This window comes from Triticum dicoccoides, chromosome 3B (assembly GCF_002162155.2).
Source record: "Triticum dicoccoides isolate Atlit2015 ecotype Zavitan chromosome 3B, WEW_v2.0, whole genome shotgun sequence".
NCBI lineage: Eukaryota > Viridiplantae > Streptophyta > Magnoliopsida > Poales > Poaceae > Triticum > Triticum dicoccoides.
In genome coordinates, this window is record NC_041385.1 from 842,286,010 (window position 1) to 842,296,585 (window position 10,576).

The 10,576-nt window shown below is 47.1% G+C and overlaps 1 pseudogene; it reads right to left on the reverse strand.

Moving 5' to 3' along the window:
• Nucleotides 1-8,707: 8,707 nt before the first annotated feature.
• On the reverse strand, nucleotides 8,708-9,946 carry LOC119280264 (annotated as a pseudogene).
• Nucleotides 9,947-10,576: the final 630 nt, after the last annotated feature.

The window sequence follows — 10,576 nt, forward strand, 5'->3', positions numbered from 1 at the left end:
AGGGGGGGGATAGCGCATCATTCAAATTAGAGTTGAGTTATAAATTATGACCTTATAGTACTAATCACATGACCCAACTAGTTTTGATCAATCAAGCAAACAATCTTATCAATATATTTGCGAGATGAGAATTACTATGTGTTACTCTCTCCATTCCAGAATATAAGGTGGACCAATTTCATGAAAGTCCAACATATATGTGTATTTGATCATTTTTATAGAATAAATTATCAATATTTGCATTACACAATAAATAAATACTGAAGTACTTTTCATGATGGATCTAAGAATAAATATTTGGTATTGTACATATTGATTTCTCTTCTTCTAAAAACTATTTAGTTCATGTTATAGCAATGACTTCAACCCTATACTTGAGATGCCATCCCCTATTCTACATGACACGCCACCTAGGCGGTCAACAAGAGTCAAGGCCAGTCAACAATAGTCCAAAATTGGAGATGGCTGTTACGCCCCCAACCGTGTACAAGTCCAATAGTTGATCCCACATGGTTGTTTTGCTCAGACTGTGTGCAAGTTCAAAGTGCATTGCGCACGTATTTTTTCGTGGTTTTGCGGGATAGAACACCTCGTAATCAAGTTCTTTAGGCATTAGACCAACCGTTGGCTCATTCGGTACGTCTTTCGAGTCCATTGAACTTGCTTCTCCTCGTTTTCCGAATGCATTAACCGGCCGCAGGTAGTAGTGGTGATTGATTGGTGAAGCAACCAAGCGGCACCTAGCATGCAGAATTGATGGTATATTTAGCTAGGTCCTTTTCAATTCCAATGCCGGTTTGCATCCATGATCCTGCATCGTATATAAACATATCCCTGTCGAGTGCTCAGTCACAGCAACGCCAGCGATCACAGTATCAATTCCACGATGACGGACTGGTCGTCCCTTCTGCCGGACCTTCTCCGTCGCGTCGGCGAGTGCATCCTGGTCACCAGCGACATCGATCACTACATGGACATGCGGGCTGTCTGTCACAACTGGCGCTCCGCCCTCGTCGACCCGTGCAGCGACTGCGCCGGCGTCGACCTCCTGTGCTTCCGCCCTCGGCACTGGGTCATGCTAGACGAGGAGGAGGAGCCCACGGACGGCGCCCGCCCCTTTGTCAACATCTCCACAGGGCGTTTTCTCCGCCGCCGCGTCCTGGTGCTTCAGGACCACATCCTCGTCGGCCCTTCCGACGGGCTCCTCATCGTCGGCGACAGGAAGCCCCAGCATGCTGTCCGCGTCCTCAACCCCTTCACTGGCTCGCTGCTCCATTTCAAGGTGATACTACCTAGTTACCGGGCCAAGGCAGTGGTTGGCGGCGGCGGGCATGAGCGCCCAACGTCACTCGTCTTCGGGCTCGACTGCTGCTACGATAACGACGACCCCGTCTGGAGCGCAGATCCGGCCAGCGACTACGTCCGCATCACCTACGGAAATGGCCCGGTCTGTCTCGGAAGCATGGTCGCCCACGCAGGCCACGTCTACATGGTCGACTGGGAGTGGGAGCCATCCGTGTACGAGGTCGTCTGGGACCATTGCTTCACCTACCGACCATGGATAACGCAGAGGCCGGACGCGTTCGTGTCTTCTGATGAGGGCTCGGAGTCATGGCCGTGGCTTAGAAATTACCTAGTGGAGTCTGACGGGGAGCTGCTCCTCGTCCGTCGTCCGCGGCTTCGTAGGCATAACATGGAGGTTTTCAGGGTGGACCTTGAGGGACACACGCTCGAGCCCGTCAACCAGATCGCCGGTGGCCGCCACGCCCTCTTTGTGGGGAAGAGGTGCCTGTCCGTTGACGCCGACAGACTCCCCTCTGTCGATGGAAACTGCATCTACTACGGCATTGCTGACATATACACAGAAGACGGCAGTCTGAAGAAGTGTGAGGGCATGTACAGGTATGATCTCGGTGATGGCAGCGAAGAGAGGATCTCAGGCCTCCTGTCGCCCCAGAGCGAGAGCTTTCGTGCTCGCCCTTTCAGCCTCATTCAGGTTCTCATTACCTACTGTGCCGTCCTCCCTGATGTGGAAGTGCAAGTCACCAAGGGATTCAAAGATGAAAAATGACATGTTCCCCGACCTGTACTGAAGTAGTACTTCTACGAGTTATTGCTCTGAGTTTGTGTATTGCTCTTAGTAGTTTTACAATTTATGGGCAAGGGTTTCATATCAAGTGGGAACATTCAGAAGGAGTATTCAACTTTGTTACTTGTTCTTAGCATCGAAGTCCTTATATTAATTCATCCCCAAAACTAGAAATATATATGTTATCACAGGCTCTAAGCTAAGGGTTAGCAGATTTGCTTGACAACAATATCCATCCATTCCAGGGATTGTTATACAGGAAATCTCGGTCTTTTACCGCCTGAAATATAAAATATTCATATGAAATTCAAATTCAAATTTTTTTATGGACAAAATACTAAATTTGTACTACATGCATACCTGTTGGCATAATTCAAACAATGCATGAGTTAGTTTAAGAAGTGACCAAGGTCGCCAGTTAATTAGGTTTGGAGAGTTTACGTGTTTTAGCTTTTTTAGGCAAATCCACGTGTTTTAGTAGTAGTGTATACTGTATAGGCAAGTTTGTGTATCCGTGTACCAGAAAATTATGAAAAGCAATAAGAGAAAAACACGAGGCACCTATGCCTCTGGCTAATTTCGAGTTTGTGTGCATGTGTTTCAACCCTGGTGCTTGTGTGCGCACCGGCGAGATATCAAGTGCTACAAGTAGTTCGTATGTGCTAAGGCCAGTTGCGTGAACACGATTAGTCGAGCTGCCTCGTGATCGTGTGTTTGATCCCTTGGAAAAGCTACCAATTGATACCAAACCAAGGTGTGAAGGCTTTGCCATTAAGTTGCATCACGGTGGAATTGAAGGATTCTTCGCCGCCATAAAGTTGTGTCACACGGACGCTTCAAGAGGGTTATGTCGACTTTGAAAGCAAGTGGCGGTGGTGTGACCATCCATTACCCCATGCTTGCAGGCGACAATTATGGGGTGGAAGATGATGGCGCGGTCGAATAAATAAAGGACCAAGAGGCTTTCGCCTCCCTAGCCCAAGGTGTGCCTGATGAGCATGAAAGAATCATATGGGATAGGAAAATTTGCGTTGCAGCTAACCTTCATGGTTAATGAGATGCGAGATATCGGATAAAAGATGCAGGTAAACATAGTTGTGGAAAAGTTACTATGGGTTGTTCCTAACAAATGTCTACCAATCTTTGGCACCATAGAGTAGTGGAGCGATGTGAGGAAGATGTCGACGATGGAGGTGATTGGGTGGCTGATGACCTATGAGCTGGCGTTGAAGGGACGTGAACGCGGCCAAAAACAAGAGCAGATGAAGTTCTCGCGTAGTAGGGAGAAAGATAAAAAAGAAGTACCATAAGTTAGACAAATCAAAAGTTTGTTGCTACAATTGCTAGGACTATGGACACTATGCTCGAGAGTATCCTAATCCACGGAAGGGGAGGCAAACCAGGAGCACGGAGTACTACAACTAGCTGAACTGGACATGGAACCACCCAAGGTTGCTTTGATGACGAAGCGGTGGTTAAAAAAAGTAGTCATGTATTTTGTTTTGTTTGTGTCTAAGTCGTCCATGTGTACAATATGTCTTCTTTAGATACACAGTACACACAAAGCTAGATATGCAATATGCTTCCTTCTTTAGATACACCGTACATACAAAGCCTAACAAAAAAGTAAAAGGAGAAAAAAGATACAAAACATTTATGGTGGAGAGCTATCCGAAAAGAAACTATGCTCACTGCGATCAAGATCTATCATGTACTGCCTCCAGAGTACCCTCCATGAGTTTTTAAGGCCATCATGAAAATTTTCTTGAGTTTCTTCTGGACATGTTTCAAGGAAGCGAAGGGTGGCCATTGTTTCGTTGTGTGGGAGCATATTTGCAAGCCGTTGAGCCTTGCTGGCCTTGGGATCCATCACCCTGACTATCTTAACAATACTCTTCAAATTCACAGGCTTTGGCTCCGAAAATCAGGCACAATTAGGGTGTGGTCAGGGCTTCCATGTGCTAAATCTGAGAGGGGGGCGGGGGCACACGCTATTTGTCGCTGCGACCAAATGCACAATCAACAGAGGCGACCGGGTCATTGTTTGCACGACATATCGATGGTGACATACTGCCCGTGATATTGCACCCAATTTATTCCCATTCGTGAATATGTAATCCAGGGAAGGAAAATCGGTTGCTGGAGCTCTTCGCGATGGCAGATGTGTCAATGATATCAGGGAAACTCTGACTGGTAGTGCGTCTCTCGAAAATAGCGCCGCAGAAGGAGCGCTTTATCACATGACTGTGATACGAAACTGATGTTGGACGCAGATTGTCTTGCAAGGCATGGCTTGCAACACCCTCCTTGTTGCTTGATGTGCGATCAGGCTCTTGAGTGCATTGATCATATAGTGGTGCAATGTCCATATGCCAGGCGTTTCCGGTTTCTTTTTTGTCCTAGGCTTTGGTCTTGACAGCTTAACACCAAACATGGGTTACTGTACCAAAGAGTGGTGGTGCTAGATGGACCGAAGGCTTCCCACACAAGAGTTAGAGAGATGGTAGCAATCATGATTGTGGGTTTCCACAAGTTGTGGTTGTAGAGAAACGCCAGTCTTCGAAGGTAAAGTGCCGCCAGTCCATAGAGTTGTCACATTGGTGGATGAAGAGCACAAGCAATGGAAATTGGCCAGGCGGAAGGAGACAGAGATTAGTGAGGAGTAGCTCTAGTTGTTTTAGGGCAGGGCCGGCTTTTTTACTTTTACTGGTGTAACAAGAGCTTGTATTTAACTCTTTCTCTCTCTCCTTAATGAAAATGACAAATGACTCTTACTTGTTCTTAAAAAAAAAAGAAAATAAAAAATAAAAAGGTAAAAAAGAAAGGACCACAAGGCACAACCCACAGCCAAGATAGGAAGGTTTTTTTGGGTAAACCACACATATCTACCATTACTAATTAGAAGTTGCTCCCCACTACTTTCTATTCTCTTATCATGCACACTGTCCACATCAGCGATGTGCCATGTCATATCGGGCGTCCACGTCATCTGATGTGCAGTTCAAGATTTGATCCCCCGTGTTTGACGTCCCTTTGGTTGACTCCTCCTTTCTCAGCCCACCATCGTCCCTTCGTGCGACTAGAATAACTCCCTCCTCATAACCTGGCCGCCCCGTCTCCCATTCACCATCTCTCTCCCTCCTCTAGGTTGGCAACCACCGTCGGGGCAGGGCAAGGGCCGGATCTAGAAGGGCAAGCTGGAGCCCCGGTTCAGATCCAAGGACTTATGATGCACTACACGTAAGTCTCCTCCTTCCCCGCCTCCCTCTGGACATGCCTAGCTAGGCCCTATTCGATCTGATCCAGTGCTGATCTAAGGTTTCCGCCTCCCCTGTTTGTCCCCTTTTGCCGCGCAGCACGATATGCAACAAATTTGTGAGAGGGGAAATTTTTCACAGGCGGTTGTAGCTATGAAGAGGCAAGAGGTGGTCAACGTGAAATCTGCAGCCCAACTGTTTCAATTGATATGAATTGTAAGGTAAGCATGCATGCACAGTTGTGCTCGGTGTATACTTATGATTTATCCGCGCACACGAGGTTAACTATTGTTAGCCCGTCCAGATAGATCATCTTGCGGTCTCGCCCTTGCTGAATAATTACTGAATATTCTTTGTTCGACATTATTTTTATAAGAATATTTCATTTCATTTTACTTCATTTATTTTGTAACCTGTAGTTAAATCACGCAAAAGCTGTCAACACATGAACAATGTATTTTTAAGGGTTGGTTGCATTTGATCTGAATGTGTTTTCTAGAGTCATGTTTTGCAAGCTAAATATTTATTTAACTGTCGGGTAAGTTGCTGGTGAGGTGTTCACATCTGTATCTTGGCCATGTAGGTGCTGGATCAGAACTGAGATCTATGCATGCAAAATCCAGCAGAATGATGTTGTCACAAGAAAGAATGCTGTGTAGGCTTCCTGGCTTACTCATATTTTAGCGCTCTATTGTTTTTCAATTTGGTAAATTTCATGAAAATCATTTATCAGGAGGAAGTGGTACTAGAGGTGTTGGCTCACTACTGATCTTTTTCCTATAATTTACAGTGTAATTATTTTGTTAAACTTATCTAGCTTTTCCTATTGCAGCACAAAAAGTAACAGGGAGGCAATTGCTTTAGCGAATTTTGGCATGACATTCTGTTATAGCTCAGTTGCTTTTGTTTCATGTAATTGGTGCTTTTATTGGAATATGAAAAAATATCCTTTCAGATGCCTGTCTAATGCGAGCTCTATTCAAGATGTATCGATGGCATATGTGTATACTAACTTTTCTTCCAATGCCTGTATTTTTCTCCATGAATTACTTATTTGTTTAAAGGTGATTTTTAGGTCATGTTCCTTAAACACTACTGGGACTGCTGAAAACTGTACAGTGATGAAGACTATATTGTGTTACCGAATAATTAAACTATGAAGCATGTATGGTTTCCGCATTTTTGTCTGAACCTAACACTTGATTGGAAGTCATTTTCTTAGTTTATTTTGTGGAAATTTGGTGGTATCTTACTTATTGGATTGACAACCGTTGCATTTACGGATGAGTTAATTGTAGTTGTTTGTTAACATTTGAAGTAGGAGCTATACTTCCTTGCATATCTTATAATATTTTCCGTATTTTCAGGGGAGTGTTTCTAGCATGGCTGTAAGTCCTGTAGGTGTAAAAGGCATATGTTTTATTATGTTTTTCCGTCCATTGTTGGCATGTCCTCAAAGCAAAATCATCTTATTTACAAACCTTAAAGGCGTGTACTGTTGACAAAAATGTTTCAAATAAAATTGAAGGTGCTTATTTAGATTGATTCCATCCTTGCTTTGTTACACATAAATACAAGAAAGCTGGATAGGGGACACTTTGGTTTGTTCCTTTTGGCCCCACTTATAATTATACTACCTTATTTGTTCCCATTGCAATGTACTCATGATGGAATGGATGGCTGGAATTTGTTAGTTTTGTTTAATGGTATATTGCATTGAAGTAAACAATATGCCCTCTCAGGCTTTTTTCATGGAGTAATGTAATGTGAATAACACTCACGCTAAACTCCACATCAAATGAACTACAGTTCCCGCAGCAACACGTGGGGTATCATCTAGTATTCATAAAACAATAAAGTTACAAAGAATACACGCGGCTATGACAAGAGTGCATGAGAAAATACTATTGTGCTGAAATTTTGGAGAGAACACCCTCATAGAGAGAAAATAACACGGAGATCCCTGGAGGTCCCTTCAAAAGCCAATGACCTCCTACCATCAGAAAACCAGCAACGCTAAAGTGTACACCGGAGATCCATCGGAGTCGGAACACACCATTGTCCGTAGGCTTTCTGAGTCGATTAAGAGGGCCGACGCGAAAGCCTGAACCCGCATCTTTGTGGCGCATCGACCTGGGGTTGTCCCCAGATACTAGATTCATTGTCCTAGTGGAACCGCATGGTCCTAAACTTAGACTGCACAGATATTTCCGTTTTGGTCCCGCTAGCAATGCTAGGGAGGCAGTCACTGCTCCCTTTTTTCGATAAAGGGAGAATTTTATTAGCTCAAAATAGAGCATCAAGAGGATACAAATATAATGAGCCCACCCGGCCTCTGCATAGTTAGGATGCATATAGCCAATACCAACGCACGCACACAAAAACACGCCAAGCAAATAGCAAAGTCACATAAGACCAAAGCTATACATAGGCGATGAAAAAAACCATCAACGCAATTAGATCCATAATCAATAAACTACATCAATGACCATATCTACACCAATCATCTTATGACACCACACTGACGACGAGGTTATTCATCAACAACACCTTCAAGAAGGGAGCGACGCTCGATGGCCGCCGTCACCGGATCTAACCACTCAAGGTCAGAATCTAGATTTTCATCCTGAAGGACCAGTCCGAGCATATCGGAGCAATACCTTCAACAAGGTAACGGCGTAGAAACATCTCCATTGCCAGGCACAACCAACTCAGGTAACCTAGGCTTTCACCCCGGAGCTCGCGACCTGGTGCTCGAGTAGCACCACCACTGACGTCAATCATGTGGTGTCCACACCACTTTTTCACTATCCCAGCAGCTATATGCGATGTGTGACCTCCGCCACTGCGCAGCCATCCCTCTGTGTCAAGTCATCATCATAGTTTACATGTCACCATCGAAGTCAACCACTGGATCCGGAGGAAGGAATCCTCACGAAGACATTTCGGTGGCCACCATCATTTGCAGTGAGGGCGCCGCCTGGACGAGATAACCCAATCATCGACGGGGTCCAATAAGCAGCGGCACCTCCGGATCTAGTCGTAGCAGCCACGCCGGCTACGACCGTTGCAACCATGCATCAAAGGGGGCCCGGGCCACCCAAGCTCGAAAATGTTGTACGGAACCATGGTTCAGCCGAACCTATGCTCGACACCGTTGATTTCTAAACACTATTCATGAGGATCCATGCATGGTTGATTAAAAAATACAGTTGACATGCATGTCTAGTCATGAGGATCCATGCATGATTGATTAAAAAATATAGTTGCCATGCATGTCACGGATCCACATGTAGTAGGATGTTAAATCGTACGGCATAGACCATAGGTTCGGCTGAACCATGGTCCTGAATCACGTCTCTCACCCAAGCTGGAGCCATAGGAGCGCGGAGTCCAACCAAAGCGCCACCAAAGCCTGAAGGCCATGGGCGGCCACTGTCGCATCTAGCCGGGGACGACCCATCAGAGCAGGCCGCCGACGCACATGCAGATGGGTGGTACAGCCCCCGCCTGGCCATGTCGAGGACGATCTAGGGCACTCCATGACCTTGACTGGAGGGGCTAGCCTGCAGCATACACCAGCACTCCCTGGAGCGAGCTCTTGTTCTTGTTCATGCTCCTTGCTCTTGTTCATGCTATCCAAATGCTGAACCTCAAAATTTAACACGGTGTCGACAAACCACCAGTTGGTGATCTCCTTGAGCAGTAGTGACAAGCTCATTCTCCTGTACGATCTCCGCCCACACCGCCTCCTTCCGGGCCATGGCGTCGGCAATGATGAACCGGCCGTCCTCTCCCTCGTACCTTGCCCATTCCAACCCGAAATGATCAGCCAGCATCGGCCAGAGCTGCTTCCACTTGAATACATCCCCATTGCTGCAATTGAAAGGCTCGTTCTTTGTGAACGGATCAACGGCAGCCCAAATCTCATGCTCGGCGACGAGGTCCGCGTTGGAGCGTCGGTGAAGCCTTCCCAGGCGACCCTGCTGCCAGGCCATCTAAGCGTGGCGCCCTCCTTGCAGCAGATGGCGGCGTAAACGCATAGGACATGGGCGAGCGCTGGGCAGCCGGGGACGACGACAGAGAGCACGTTGCGCAGCATGGCGGCGTTGGCCTCCCGGTTCTCGGCCTCCGTCGGGTGGCTGGACCACGCGGCGTAGAAGACGTGCGTGATGTCGATGAGGGGCGCGAGGGCCTCGGCGACGGCAGCGGGGTCGGCCAGGTCGACTCGCAGGTGCGTGACGGCGGGGGTGGGCGGAGGGGTCCAGGGAGGGAGCGCGCGACGGGAGACCCCGTACACCTTCCAGGGCCCGCCGGGGGTGTCGTGGCGCGGGAGGATGTCGAGGAACGATGTGCCGACTATGCCCGTGGATCCGACAATGAGGGCGACGCTCTGGAAGGCCGGCTCGGCCGCGGCGGCGGCGCTGTCGTCCTAGCGTCTCCTGGCGGCGCCGACCGCGCCCGCCCACCACCAGCTCATCGCGGGAGCAGGGAGGCGTAGCAGCTGTGACTGTGACTGTGAGTGGAGCTTGTGTGGATCGGCCAGCGGCTGGGGGGAGAAGAAGACTCCGCGTTCTCCCCTCTTGCTGAGAAAGTGAGAATGCAGCAACAAGGAACGAGCGGCAGTTTCCCGACAAAGGAGGACGTCGTTGTGGCCTGATAATGACGTTGGCGAGGAGGCGTGCATCATCTAGAGTCTGCACCGTTGAGCATGACCCGTGGCTGAGCATTATGTAGTCTTCCAAGTAGAGCCCAAGTAGATCTAAGAAATAAAAGTAGAGCCAAAGTAGAGCCTGCTGCCAATTTGACACGGAAAATTTACACATTCGTTTTGTTTTAAGAGCATCTACAACCACAGTTCACAGATTCAGGCCTCTATACGACCGCACACGCGTTCGCGTATGTTCGCCAACAGCCCCCAGACACCCCTCACTAGGCCGCGTCTACAGCCGATCACCCTCATATCAAAACTCGTAAATCCATGCAACCCCATGCTCCTGATCAAATAACATCAAGTGGATAATAGATCGGACATAGTATAGATCACATATCAAGCATGGCAAGTTTAATTCACAACCGAACATAGCATAGATTCCTTCCATATTTTAGGAATATTCCCAAAGCTTTCAGTGATTTTTAAAATTTCTCTATTCTTTACCTACTTTACTCAGTTTTTCTTCTTTTCTTTTGCTTTTTATATACACAAACTTTTTAACTTCATGTACATTAT